Raw genomic sequence first — 13,451 nt, 5'->3', positions numbered from 1 at the left:
AACTTATCATATATTAGGGCAATGAATATAGCAGAAGGGGCGATCGAGATGTTTGCCTACGTATTTGTTTATTTTTTTATATCTGGCTGATTAATCTGTTCATGATATTTCCATTTTGTGACATATTGCATTAAAATATATCCAGCTTGCAGAATATATAAGTATTTGTACTGCGTTGGCCGGGAATCGAACCCGGGTCAACTGCTTGGAAGGCAGCTATGCTCACCACTATACCACCAACGCCCTATGATCTGTATGCTCTCGGTTCTAAACATTACGACCCTGAGTGCAATGTCTATCTTGCACCAGCTTCAACGGTGCATTTGGTTTAGATACCAACATGAAAAGCAGTAGAAAGTTTTTAGCAGAGGGTAAGGAACTGGGATTGAAACCAAGGTCAAAGCTGTGCGGAAGAGAAGAATGGAAAGCAGTAGTACAAATAATAGATATGAACATATAGATGCAGCATGGGAAGCAAAGCAGGGAAGAGAAAGAGAGAACATTCCAGGAAATGCCCAGGAGATAGATAATAGCACAACTAAAAGGGAAGAATGAAATTCAAAGCATGCCCAGAAAAGTGTTTGAAGGTCCCACCAGTCATTTATGCTTATTATTGTGTGTCTTTACTTTCAAAGTACAGGGTGGATCCTTTTACGATCCCTCTCTTGTATTTCAGCAGACACAGATAGTTGAGAAGTCTTTTCTCACATAGCTGGCAAAAGCTTGCGCTTTTACTTGCTGGCAGCCTGGGAATGACAGCTTGGTCCTTGGAAGAAAAATCAAGCAAAATTAGCAGAGGATGGTTTCGATCCATCGACCTCTGGGTTATGGGCCCAGCACGCTTCCGCTGCGCCACTCTGCTCCTCTGTGAAAGTGTTCTCTTTATGCAGATGAGGAGCATTCAGTGGAGTGACGTGGGCGTTCGGGACGTGAGAGGACGTTGGACAGGAAACTATGCAAATTTGAAGCATCCAACCTTCCTGCTGTAGTCAGAGGCTCTTTCTATGGACATCTGCCTCTTGGATTCCTCTCAACTTGCCCTCTTATGAAACATTTTGTGAGCTGCAGTTAACTCCGATGGCTACAAGGTGGCGCTACATTCAGGTGAGAGCACAAGTATGCCCAAAATGTTAGTGACTTTTGCCAGATTTATCGGTGGATCTTGCATATTTTTTTCAGAGGCTAGATATTGCCTAGAAATGCTTTTTAACATAGAGATGCTGGAGTTATAATGTCTGGTCGGGCCTCAGCCCTTTCATTGTCTGCCCACTGTAACATATTTATTACCAGCACATGTGAGTGGTGACTCTGCTTTATGGAACTTATCATATATTAGGGCAATGAATATAGCAGAAGGGGCGATCGAGATGTTTGCCTACGTATTTGTTTATTTTTTTTATATCTGGCTGATTAATCTGTTCATGATATTTCCATTTTGTGACATATTGCATTAAAATATATCCAGCTTGCAGAATATATAAGTATTTGTACTGCGTTGGCCGGGAATCGAACCCGGGTCAACTGCTTGGAAGGCAGCTATGCTCACCACTATACCACCAACGCCCTATGATCTGTATGCTCTCGGTTCTAAACATTACGACCCTGAGTGCAATGTCTATCTTGCACCAGCTTCAACGGTGCATTTGGTTTAGATACCAACATGAAAAGCAGTAGAAAGTTTTTAGCAGAGGGTAAGGAACTGGGATTGAAACCAAGGTCAAAGCTGTGCGGAAGAGAAGAATGGAAAGCAGTAGTACAAATAATAGATATGAACATATAGATGCAGCATGGGAAGCAAAGCAGGGAAGAGAAAGAGAGAACATTCCAGGAAATGCCCAGGAGATAGATAATAGCACAACTAAAAGGGAAGAATGAAATTCAAAGCATGCCCAGAAAAGTGTTTGAAGGTCCCACCAGTCATTTATGCTTATTATTGTGTGTCTTTACTTTCAAAGTACAGGGTGGATCCTTTTACGATCCCTCTCTTGTATTTCAGCAGACACAGATAGTTGAGAAGTCTTTTCTCACATAGCTGGCAAAAGCTTGCGCTTTTACTTGCTGGCAGCCTGGGAATGACAGCTTGGTCCTTGGAAGAAAAATCAAGCAAAATTAGCAGAGGATGGTTTCAATCCATCGACCTCTGGGTTATGGGCCCAGCACGCTTCCGCTGCGCCACTCTGCTCCGTTGTGAAAGTGCTCTCTTTATGCAAATAAGGAGCATTCAGCAGAGTAGAGTGGGATTGGTCGGGCTCTCACCTCATTTGCCTAAGTATATCGCAAGGCATGCTGGGTGCAGAAAAACTTAATCTTCCCCTCTCACAATCAGTCATAACTGAAAGCCAGACACTCTCAGGCACTAGCCGTTTCAAACATTTATCAAGACAGCAGCTCTTGAACCCTCTATATCTCTCTCTGTGATACTAGCGCTAACATGCTCAGGATTTGGCTTTACCTGGGAGCCAGAGATCTACCCGGTGAGGGCTTGCCCGGTGTGAGGCTTTTGAGCGTTTGGGAGCGTTCTGGACGTTGGACAGGAAACTATGCAAATTTCAAGCATCCAACCTTCCTGCTGCAGTGAGAGGCTCTTTCCATGGACATCTGCCTCTTGGATTCCTCTCAACTTGCCTTCTGATAAAACATTTTGTGAGCTGCAGTTACCTTCGACAGCTACGAGGTGGCGCTACATTCAGGTCAGAGCACAAGTATGCAAAAATGTTACGGACTTTGGCCAGATTTATCGGTGGGTCTTGCATATTTTTTTCAGAGGCTAGAAATTGCCTAGAAATGCTTTTTAACATAGAGATGCTGGAGGTATAATGTCTGGTCGGGCCTCAGCCCTTTCATTGCCTGCCCAAAATAACATATTTATTACCAGCACATGTGAATGGCGACTCTGCTTTATGAAACTTATCATATATTAGGACAATGAATATAGCAGAAGGGGCGATTGAGATGTTTGCCTACGTATTTTTTAATTTCTATATATATGGCTGATTAATCTGTTCATGATATTTCCATTTTGTGACATGTTGAACTAAAATATATCCTGCTTGCAGAATACATAAGTATTTGCACTGCGTTGGCCGGGAATCGAACCCAGGTCAACTGCTTGGAAGGCAGCTATGCTCACCACTATACCACCAACGCCCTCTGTCATTTATGCTTATTATTGTGTCTCTTTACTTTCAAAGTAAAGGGTGGATCCTTTGACGATCCCTCTCTTGTATTTCAGCAGACACAGATAGTTGAGAAGTCTTTTCTCACATAGCTGGCGCAAGCTTGCGCTTTTCCTTTCTGGCAGCGTGGAAATGACAGCTTGGTCCTTGGAAGGAAAATAAAGCAAATTTAGCAGAGGATGGTTTCGATCCATCGACCTCTGGGTTATGGGCCCAGCACGCTTCCGCTGCGCCACTCTGCTCCTCTGTGAAAGTGTTCTCTTTATGCAGATGAGGAGCATTCAGTGGAGTGACGTGGGCGTTCGGGACGTGAGAGGACGTTGGACAGGAAACTATGCAAATTTGAAGCATCCAACCTTCCTGCTGTAGTCAGAGGCTCTTTCTATGGACATCTGCCTCTTGGATTCCTCTCAACTTGCCCTCTTATGAAACATTTTGTGAGCTGCAGTTACCTCCGATGGCTACAAGGTGGCGCTACATTCAGGTGAGAGCACAAGTATGCCCAAAATGTTAGTGACTTTTGCCAGATTTATCGGTGGATCTTGCATATTTTTTTCAGAGGCTAGATATTGCCTAGAAATGCTTTTTAACATAAAGATGCTGGAGTTATAATGTCTGGTCGGGCCTCAGCCCTTTCATTGTCTGCCCACTGTAACATATTTATTACCAGCACATGTGAGTGGTGACTCTGCTTTATGGAACTTATCATATATTAGGGCAATGAATATAGCAGAAGGGGCGATCGAGATGTTTGCCTACGTATTTGTTTATTTTTTTATATCTGGCTGATTAATCTGTTCATGATATTTCCATTTTGTGACATATTGCATTAAAATATATCCAGCTTGCAGAATATATAAGTATTTGTACTGCGTTGGCCGGGAATCGAACCCGGGTCAACTGCTTGGAAGGCAGCTATGCTCACCACTATACCACCAACGCCCTATGATCTGTATGCTCTCGGTTCTAAACATTACGACCCTGAGTGCAATGTCTATCTTGCACCAGCTTCAACGGTGCATTTGGTTTAGATACCAACATGAAAAGCAGTAGAAAGTTTTTAGCAGAGGGTAAGGAACTGGGATTGAAACCAAGGCCAAAGCTGTGCGGAAGAGAAGAATGGAAAGCAGTAGTACAAATAATAGATATGAACATATAGATGCAGCATGGGAAGCAAAGCAGGGAAGAGAAAGAGAGAACATTCCAGGAAATGCCCAGGAGATAGATAATAGCACAACTAAAAGGGAAGAATGAAATTCAAAGCATGCCCAGAAAAGTGTTTGAAGGTCCCACCAGTCATTTATGCTTATTATTGTGTGTCTTTACTTTCAAAGTACAGGGTGGATCCTTTTACGATCCCTCTCTTGTATTTCAGCAGACACAGATAGTTGAGAAGTCTTTTCTCACATAGCTGGCAAAAGCTTGCGCTTTTACTTGCTGGCAGCCTGGGAATGACAGCTTGGTCCTTGGAAGAAAAATCAAGCAAAATTAGCAGAGGATGGTTTCGATCCATCGACCTCTGGGTTATGGGCCCAGCACGCTTCCGCTGCGCCACTCTGCTCCGTTGTGAAAGTGTTCTCTTTATGCAAATAAGGAGCATTCAGCAGAGTAGAGTGGGATTGGTCGGGCTCTCACCTCATTTGCCTAAGTATATCGCAAGGCATGCTGGGTGCAGAAAAACTTAATCTTCCCCTCTCACAATCAGTCATAACTGAAAGCCAGACACTCTCAGGCACTAGCCGTTTCAAACATTTATCAAGACAGCAGCTCTTGAACCCTCTATATCTCTCTCTGTGATACTAGCGCTAACATGCTCAGGATTTGGCTTTACCTGGGAGCCAGAGATCTACCCGGTGAGGGCTTGCCCGGTGTGAGGCTTTTGAGCGTTTGGGAGCGTTCTGGACGTTGGACAGGAAACTATGCAAATTTCAAGCATCCAACCTTCCTGCTGCAGTGAGAGGCTCTTTCCATGGACATCTGCCTCTTGGATTCCTCTCAACTTGCCTTCTGATAAAACATTTTGTGAGCTGCAGTTACCTTCGACAGCTACGAGGTGGCGCTACATTCAGGTCAGAGCACAAGTATGCAAAAATGTTACGGACTTTGGCCAGATTTATCGGTGGGTCTTGCATATTTTTTTCAGAGGCTAGAAATTGCCTAGAAATGCTTTTTAACATAGAGATGCTGGAGGTATAATGTCTGGTCGGGCCTCAGCCCTTTCATTGCCTGCCCAAAATAACATATTTATTACCAGCACATGTGAATGGCGACTCTGCTTTATGAAACTTATCATATATTAGGACAATGAATATAGCAGAAGGGGCGATTGAGATGTTTGCCTACGTATTTTTTAATTTCTATATATATGGCTGATTAATCTGTTCATGATATTTCCATTTTGTGACATGTTGAACTAAAATATATCCTGCTTGCAGAATACATAAGTATTTGCACTGCGTTGGCCGGGAATCGAACCCGGGTGAACTGCTTGGAAGGCAGCTATGCTCACCACTATACCACCAACGCCCTCTGTCATTTATGCTTATTATTGTGTCTCTTTACTTTCAAAGTAAAGGGTGGATCCTTTGACGATCCCTCTCTTGTATTTCAGCAGACACAGATAGTTGAGAAGTCTTTTCTCACATAGCTGGCGCAAGCTTGCGCTTTTCCTTTCTGGCAGCGTGGAAATGACAGCTTGGTCCTTGGAAGGAAAATAAAGCAAATTTAGTAGAGGATGGTTTTGATCCATCGACCTCTGGGTTATGGGCCCAGCACGCTTCCGCTGCGCCACTCTGCTCCTCTGTGAAAGTGTTCTCTTTATGCAGATGAGGAGCATTCAGTGGAGTGACGTGGGCGTTCGGGACGTGAGAGGACGTTGGACAGGAAACTATGCAAATTTGAAGCATCCAACCTTCCTGCTGTAGTCAGAGGCTCTTTCTATGGACATCTGCCTCTTGGATTCCTCTCAACTTGCCCTCTTATGAAACATTTTGTGAGCTGCAGTTACCTCCGATAGCTACAAGGTGGCGCTACATTCAGGTGAGAGCACAAGTATGCCCAAAATGTTAGTGACTTTTGCCAGATTTATCGGTGGATCTTGCATATTTTTTTCAGAGGCTAGATATTGCCTAGAAATGCTTTTTAACATAGAGATGCTGGAGTTATAATGTCTGGTCGGGCCTCAGCCCTTTCATTGTCTGCCCACTGTAACATATTTATTACCAGCACATGTGAGTGGTGACTCTGCTTTATGGAACTTATCATATATTAGGGCAATGAATATAGCAGAAGGGGCGATCGAGATGTTTGCCTACGTATTTGTTTATTTTTTTATATCTGGCTGATTAATCTGTTCATGATATTTCCATTTTGTGACATATTGCATTAAAATATATCCAGCTTGCAGAATATATAAGTATTTGTACTGCGTTGGCCGGGAATCGATCCTGGGTCAACTGCTTGGAAGGCAGCTATGCTCACCACTATACCACCAACGCCCTATGACAGGGGTGCCCAAACCTGTCCTGGCGGGCCGTATCCATGCCAGATTTTTGGGATATCCCCATCTGGTGATCACGGTTCGATCCCCGGCGCCGGCGGCAGATCAGAGTGCCCAGGACGGGGTCCATGTGACCCGGGCAGTCCTATCCCCTGGGTGTACGTGGTTGTCCGACATGTCGGTCGTATTTGCTTTTACGTACCGGATCGGAATCGGCCCCCATAAAATCGTACGTAAAGTATATAGCAAATCAACCTGAAATCTGCTGGGTCAGAAAGGGCTCGATTCCGATCCGTGTCGGAAGGTTAGGAGTCCGTACGAATTTGTCGGGACGGCATGGCAGAGTGCCCGGGATGGGCTCCATGGCTCTTGGGCAGTCGTCCCCCGGGCGTCCGGGGCTCCATCCAGGCCGACGGCATGGCAGAGTGCCCGGGACGGGCTCCATGCGTCCTGGGCATTCGTCCCCCGGGCGTCCGGGGCTCCATCCAGGCCGGCGGCAAGGCAGTGTGCCCGGGTCGGGCTCCATGCGTCCCGGGCATTCGTCCCCCGGGCGCCTGAAACTGCTGGGTCAGAGAGGGCTCGATTCCGATCCGTGTCGTAAGGTTAGGAGTCCGTACGAATTTGTCGGGACGGCATGGCAGAGTGCCCGGGACGGGCTCCATGCGTCCCAGGCATTCGTCCCCCGGGCGTCCGGGGCTACATCCAGGCTGACGGTATGGCAGAGTGCCCGGGTCGGGCTCCATGGTTTTCACGGTGGTCCTCCCCAGGGTGTCGGGGCGCTCCAGGCCGAAGGCATGGAAAAGTGCCCAGGACGGGCTCCATGCGTCCCGGGCATTTGTCCCCCGGGCGTCCGGGGCTCCATCCAGGCCGACGGCATGGCAGAGTGCCCGGGTCGGGCTCCATGGCTTTCACGGTGGTCCTCCCCTGGGTGTCTGGGGGCTCCAGGCCGAAGGCATGGAAAAGTGCCCAGGACGGGCTCCATGCGTCCCGGGCACGGGCACGGGGACGGGGACAGGGTCGGGAGAGTCCAGGCGGCTTCACTTCCGTGTCCAGCCATCTGATCGACCAGATTCCCTCGGCCATCTGGTCGCCCGGATCCCCTCGGGCATCTGGTCGCCCGCAACGCTTTCCTATGGGGCGACCAGATGGCCGAACTTCCCTGGAAGTCCCGATGAGGTGCCATTCGCCGCCCGGATCCCAGCGAGGGCTCCAGGAGGTTGGGTACATCCGCGCCTTGGGTCCCCTCTGTCACCTCGCGTGCACAGATTACAAGAAAAGGGGGTAATTTTCCTCCGGATTACTAGGGAGAAGGGTACGCCCGGACACCCCTCCGAGGCTGGTGGTTCTCTGCCATGGGGACCAGATGGGCTATGCCTGGGCAACACCTCCCTAGGCCACCGGGGGCTTCCTTCCTCCAGGCCAACTGCATGTCAAATTGCCCAGGACGGGCTCCATGGCTCCTGGGCAGTCGTCCCCCGGGCGTCCGGGGCTCCATCCAGGCTGACGGCATTGAAAAGTGCCCAGGACGGGCTCCATGCGTCCCGGGCATTCGTCCCCTGGGCGTCCGGGGCTCCATCTAGGCTGACGGTATGGCAGAGTGCCCGGGTCGGGCTCCATGGTTTTCACGGTGGTCCTCCCCTGGGTGTCTGGGGGCTCCAGGCCGAAGGCATGGAAAAGTGCCCAGGACGGGCTCCATGCGTCCCGGGCATTCGTCCCCCGGGCGTCCGGGGCACCCATCTCCATGAGGCCAACGGCATTGGCAAAGTACCCAGGACGGGCTCCATGTGTCCCGGGCAGACCTCCCCCCGGGCGTCCGGGGCTCCCACCTCCAGGCCGACGGAATGTCAAAGTACCCAGGACGGGCTCCATGGGTCCCGGGCAGCTTCCCCCGGGGCGTCCGGGGCACCCACCTCCAGGCCGACGGCATGTCAAAGTACCCAGGACGGGCTCCACGGGTCCCGGGCATTCCTCCCCCAGGTCGTCCGGGCCCTAGAGCTCCGGTGGTCCAACCTGCGCCTGAGGCCCAGCCGGGGTCCAAGAGCCCTGCCTTGCGTGGGCAGGCAGTCAGGAACCCTACCGCGAAGGCTTGGGATGGATGGGGAGCTGGGAGTCCTTTCGATCCCGGCCCTCTGGTCGCCCGCGATGCTTTCCAATGGGGCGACCAGATGGCCGGGCTTCCCTGGAAGTCCCGATGAGGTGCCATTCGGCTCCTGGATCCCAGCTAGGGCTCCATGAGGTCGGGTTCTTTTACACCTTGGGTCCCCTCTGTCACCTCGCGTGCACGGATTGCAAGAAAGGGGGGTAATTTCCCTCCGGATTACTAGGGGCAGGGTACGCCCGGACACCTCTCCAGGGCTGGTGGTTCTCTGCCCGGGGGACCAGATGAGATATGCCTGGGCAACACCTCCCCCGGGCGTCTGGGGGCTCCATTCTCCGGGCCAACGGCATGGCTCAATGCCCAGGACGGGCTCTACGTGTCCCGGACAGACCTCCCCTGGGCGTCCGGGGCACCCATCTCCATGAGGCCAACGGGATGGCAAAGTACCCGGGAAGGGCTCCACGGGTCCCGGGCAGCCTTGCCCCGGGCGTCCGGGGCTCCCACCTTTAGGCCGACGGCATGTCACACTGCCCAGGACGGGCTCCATGGGCCCCGGACAGACCTCCCCCGGGCGTCCGGGGCACCCATCTCCAGGAGGCCAACGGGACGGCAAAGTACCCGGGACGGGCTCCACGGGTCCCGGGCAGCCTTCCCCCGGGCGTCCGGGGCTCCCACCTTTAGGCCGACGGCATGTCACACTGCCCAGGACGGGCTCCATGGGCCCTGGACAGACCTCCCCCGGGCGTCCGGGGCACCCATCTCCAGGAGGCCAACGGGATGGCAAAGTACCCGGGAAGGGCTCCACGGGTCCCGGGCAGCATTCCCCCGGGCGTCCGGGGCTCCCACCTCCAGGCCGACGGCATGTCACAGTGCCCAGGACGGGCTCCATGGGCCCCGGACAGCCCTCCCCCCGGGCGTTCGGGGCACATATCTCCAGGAGGCCAACGGCGTTGCAAAGTACCCGGAAAGGACTCCACGGGTACCGGGCAGTCCTCCCCCGGGCGTCCGGGGCACCCATCTCCATGAGGCAAACGGCATTGGCAAAGTACCCGGGAGGGGCTCCACGGGTCCCGGGCAGGCCTCCCCCTGGGCGTCCAGGGCACCCACCTCCAGGCCGACGGCATGTAAAAGTGCCCAGGACGGGCTCCATGGGTCCCGGGCAGCCCACCCCCGGGCATCTGGGGCACCCATCTCCAGGAGGCCAACGGCGTTGCAAAGTACCCGGGAAGGGCTCCACGGGTACCGGGCAGTCCTCCCCCGGGCGTCCGGGGGCTCCCTTCTCCAGGCCGACGGCATGGTTCAATGCCCAGGACGGGACGTCAAGTGGCCAGGACGGGCTCCATGCGTCCCGGGCATTCGTCCCGGGACGGGGACGGGGTGGGGAAGAGTCCAGGCGGCTTCACCTCCATGCCCAGCCATCTGGTCGCCCGGATTCCCTCGGCCATCTGGTCGCCCGGATCCCCTCGGGCATCTGGTCGCCCGCAACGCTTTCCTATGGGGGGGACCAGATGGCCGAACTTCCCTGGAAGTCTTAATGAGGTGCCATTCGCCTCCCGGATCCCAGCGAGGGCTCCATGAGGTCGGGTTCTTTCACGCCTTGGGTCCCCTCTGTCACCTCGCGTGCACAGATTGCAAGAAAGGGGGGTAATTTGCCTCCGGATTACTATGTGGCAGGGTATGCCCGGACACCCCTCCAGGGTTGGTGGTTCTCTGCCATGGGGACCAGATGGGATATGCCTGGGCAACACCTCCCTAGGCCACCCGGAGCTTCCTTCCTCCAGGCCAACTGCATGTCAAATTGCCCAGGACGGGCTCCATGGCTCTTGGGCAGTCGTCCCCCGGGCGTCCGGTGCTCCATCCAGGCCGACGGCATGGCAGAGTGCCCGGGACAGGCTCCATGCATCCCGGGCCTTCGCCCCCCCCCGGGCGTCCGGGGCTCCATCCAGGCTGACGGCATGGCAGAGTGCCCGGGACGGGCTCCACGGGCCCCAGGCGTCTGGGGCTCCCTTCCCCGGGCCAGCGGCATGTCAGAGTGCCCAGGACGGGCTCCACGGGCCCCGGTCATCCGGGGCACCCTTCCCCGGGCCAGCGGCATGTCAGAGTGCCCAGGACCAGTTCCACGGGTCCCGGGCAGTCCTCCCCCGGGCGTCCGGGGCTCCCTTCCCCGGGCCAAAGCATTTCAGAGTGCCCAGGACGGGCTCCACGGGTTCCGGGCGTCCAGGTCTCCCTTCCCCGGGCCAACGGCTTGTCAGAGTGCCCAGGACGGGCTCCACGGGCCCCGGGCGTCCGGGGCACCCTTCCCCGGGCCAGCGGCATGTCAGAGTGCCCAGGACGAGTTCCACGGGTCCCGGGCAGTCCTCCCCCCCGGGTGTCCGGGGCTCCCTTCCCCGGGCCAAAGCATTTCAGAGTGCCCAGGACGGGCTCCACGGGTCCCGGACGTCTGGGGCTCCCTTCCCTGGGCCAACGGCATACAGGAGTGCCCAGGACGGGCTCCACGGGTCCCGGATGTCCGGGGCTCCCTTCCCCGGGCCAACGGCATACAGGAGTGCCCAGGACGGGCTCCACAGGTCCCGGTCGTCTGGGGCTCCCTTCCCCGGGCCAACGGCTTGTCAGAGTGCCAAGGACGGGCTCCACGGGTCCCGGTCGTCTGGGGTCCCTCCCCCGGGCCAACAGCAGGTCAGAGTGCCCAGGACGGGCTCCACGGGTCCCGGGCAGCCCACCCCCCGGGCGTTCGGGGCACCCATCTCCAGGAGGCCAACGGCGTTGCAAAGTACCCGGGAAGGGCTCCACGGGTACCGGGCAGTCCTCCCCCGGGCGTCCGGGGCTCCCTTCTCCAGGCCAACGGCATGGTTCAATGACCAGGACGGGCTCCATGTGTCCCAGACAGACCTCCCCTGGGCGTCCGGGGCACCCATCTCCAGGCCAACGGCATGGCTCAATGCCCAGGACGGGCTCCATGGGTCCGGGGAGGCGTCCCATGCGCCTCCGGGCTTGGGAGCCCCGGCTGGGTCCAGGGGCCCGGGCGGGCCCCGGGTGGGGTGCTCCGGCCCTGGTCCCTGTCTTCCAGCCTACCGCACTGCCAAGGGCCTAGGAATGGGTTCCGTTGTTCCCGGGGAGCCTCCCCTTGCTTGGCTGGGTTCAGGAGCAGTGGCTAGGGCCCCTGAGGGCCCGGGGAGGGCGGCCTCCCCACCCCGGGCTCTGTCCTTGGTCCTGCTGCGTGGCAGGGTGCCCGGGAAGGGGTCCGGAGGGACCGGGGAGGCGTCCCATGCACCTCCGGGCTTGGGAGCCCCGGCTGCGTCCAGGGGCCCGGCCGGGCCCCGGGTCGGGTGCTCCGGCCCTGGGCCCTGTCTCCCAGCCTGCCGCACTGCCAAGGGCCCGGGAAGGGGTTCCGATGTGCCCGGGGAGCCTCCCCTTGCTTGCCTGGGTTCAGGAGCAGTGGCTAGGGCCCCTGAGGGCCCGGGGAGGGCGGCCTCCCCACCCCGGGCTCTGTCCTTGGTCCTGCTGCGTGGCAGGGTGCCCGGGACGGGGTCCGGAGGGACCGGGGAGGCGTCCCATGCGCCTCCGGGCTAGGGAGCCCCGGCTGGGTCCAGGGGCCCGGGCGGGCCCCGGGTCGGGTGCTCCGGCCCTGGGCCCTGTCTCCCAGCCTGCCGCACGGCCAAGGGCCCGGGAAGGGGTTCCGATGTGCCCGGGGAGCCTCCCCTTGCTTGGCTGGGTTCAGGAGCAGTGGCTAGGGCCCCTGAGGGCCCGGGGAGGGCGGCCTCCCCACCCCGGGCTCTGTCCTTGGTCCTGCTGCGTGGCAGGGTGCCCGGGACGGGGTCCGGAGGGACCGGGGAGGCGTCCCATGCGCCTCCGGGCTTGGGAGCCCCGGCTGGGTCCAGGGGCCCGGGCGGGCCCCGGGTCGGGTGCTCCGGCCCTGGGCCCTGTCTCCCAGCCTGCCGCACGGCCAAGGGCCCGGGAAGGGGTTCCGATGTGCCCAGGGAGCCTCCCCTTGCTTGGCTGGGTTCAGGAGCAGTGGCTAGGGCCCCTGAGGGCCCGGGGAGGGCGGCCTCCCCACCCCGGGCTCTGTCCTTGGTCCTGCTGCGTGGCAGGGTGCCCGGGACGGGGTCCGGAGGGACCGGGGAGGCGTCCCATGCGCCTCCGGGCTTGGGAGCCCCGGCTGGGTCCAGGGGCCCGGGCGGGCCCCGGGTCGGGTGCTCAGGCCCTGGGCCCTGTCTCCCAGCCTGCCGCACTGCCAAGGGCCCGGAAAGGGGTTCCGATGTGCCCGGGGAGCCTCCCCTTGCTTGTCTGTGTTCAGGAGCTCCATCCGGGGCCCCTGAGGGCCCCGGGGAGGGTGGCCTCCCCACCCCGGGCTCCGTCCTGGGTCCTGCCGTGGGGCAGGGTGCCCGGGACGGGGTCCGGCGGGCCCGGGGATGCTTCCCCTGTGCCTCCGGGCCTGGGAGCCCCGGCTGGGTCCAGGGGCCCGGTCGGGGCCCCGGGTCGGGCGCTCCGGCCCTGGGCCCGGTCCCCCGGGCTGCCGCTCCACCCAGGGCCCAGGACAGGGGTCCGTCGGTCCCTTGCAGGCCTCCCCTGCTTGTCAAGGTGTAAGCGGGCCCCGGGTTGGAGGGCCCGCCGGCCCCTGGCAGCCTCCATGGCTGTGGCCCGGCTGGGGCCCCGGGCCTCCGGCCCGCCATGCCCCGGG

The 13,451-nt window shown here is 57.0% G+C and overlaps 5 non-coding genes across 5 annotated transcripts; all 5 read right to left on the bottom strand.

The window, feature by feature from the left end:
• Positions 1-171: 171 nt before the first annotated feature.
• Positions 172-243, bottom strand: TRNAG-UCC (transfer RNA glycine (anticodon UCC)). Its single transcript has one exon. It is a non-coding gene; the product is annotated as a tRNA-Gly (tRNA).
• Positions 244-1,491: 1,248 nt separating this feature from the next.
• TRNAG-UCC (transfer RNA glycine (anticodon UCC)) lies at positions 1,492-1,563 on the bottom strand. The gene has a single exon. It is a non-coding gene; the product is annotated as a tRNA-Gly (tRNA).
• A 1,512-nt stretch (positions 1,564-3,075) lies between these two features.
• Positions 3,076-3,147, bottom strand: TRNAG-UCC (transfer RNA glycine (anticodon UCC)). The gene has a single exon. It is a non-coding gene; the product is annotated as a tRNA-Gly (tRNA).
• An 899-nt stretch (positions 3,148-4,046) lies between these two features.
• TRNAG-UCC (transfer RNA glycine (anticodon UCC)) lies at positions 4,047-4,118 on the bottom strand. The gene has a single exon. It is a non-coding gene; the product is annotated as a tRNA-Gly (tRNA).
• A 1,512-nt stretch (positions 4,119-5,630) lies between these two features.
• Positions 5,631-5,702, bottom strand: TRNAG-UCC (transfer RNA glycine (anticodon UCC)). Its single transcript has one exon. It is a non-coding gene; the product is annotated as a tRNA-Gly (tRNA).
• Positions 5,703-13,451: the final 7,749 nt, after the last annotated feature.

Source organism: Lissotriton helveticus, chromosome 11, assembly GCF_964261635.1.
Source record: "Lissotriton helveticus chromosome 11, aLisHel1.1, whole genome shotgun sequence".
NCBI classification, from domain to species: Eukaryota; Metazoa; Chordata; class Amphibia; order Caudata; family Salamandridae; genus Lissotriton; species Lissotriton helveticus.
The sequence above is the reverse complement of the archived record's forward strand: the minus strand, read 5'-3'. Positions and strand labels throughout refer to the sequence as shown.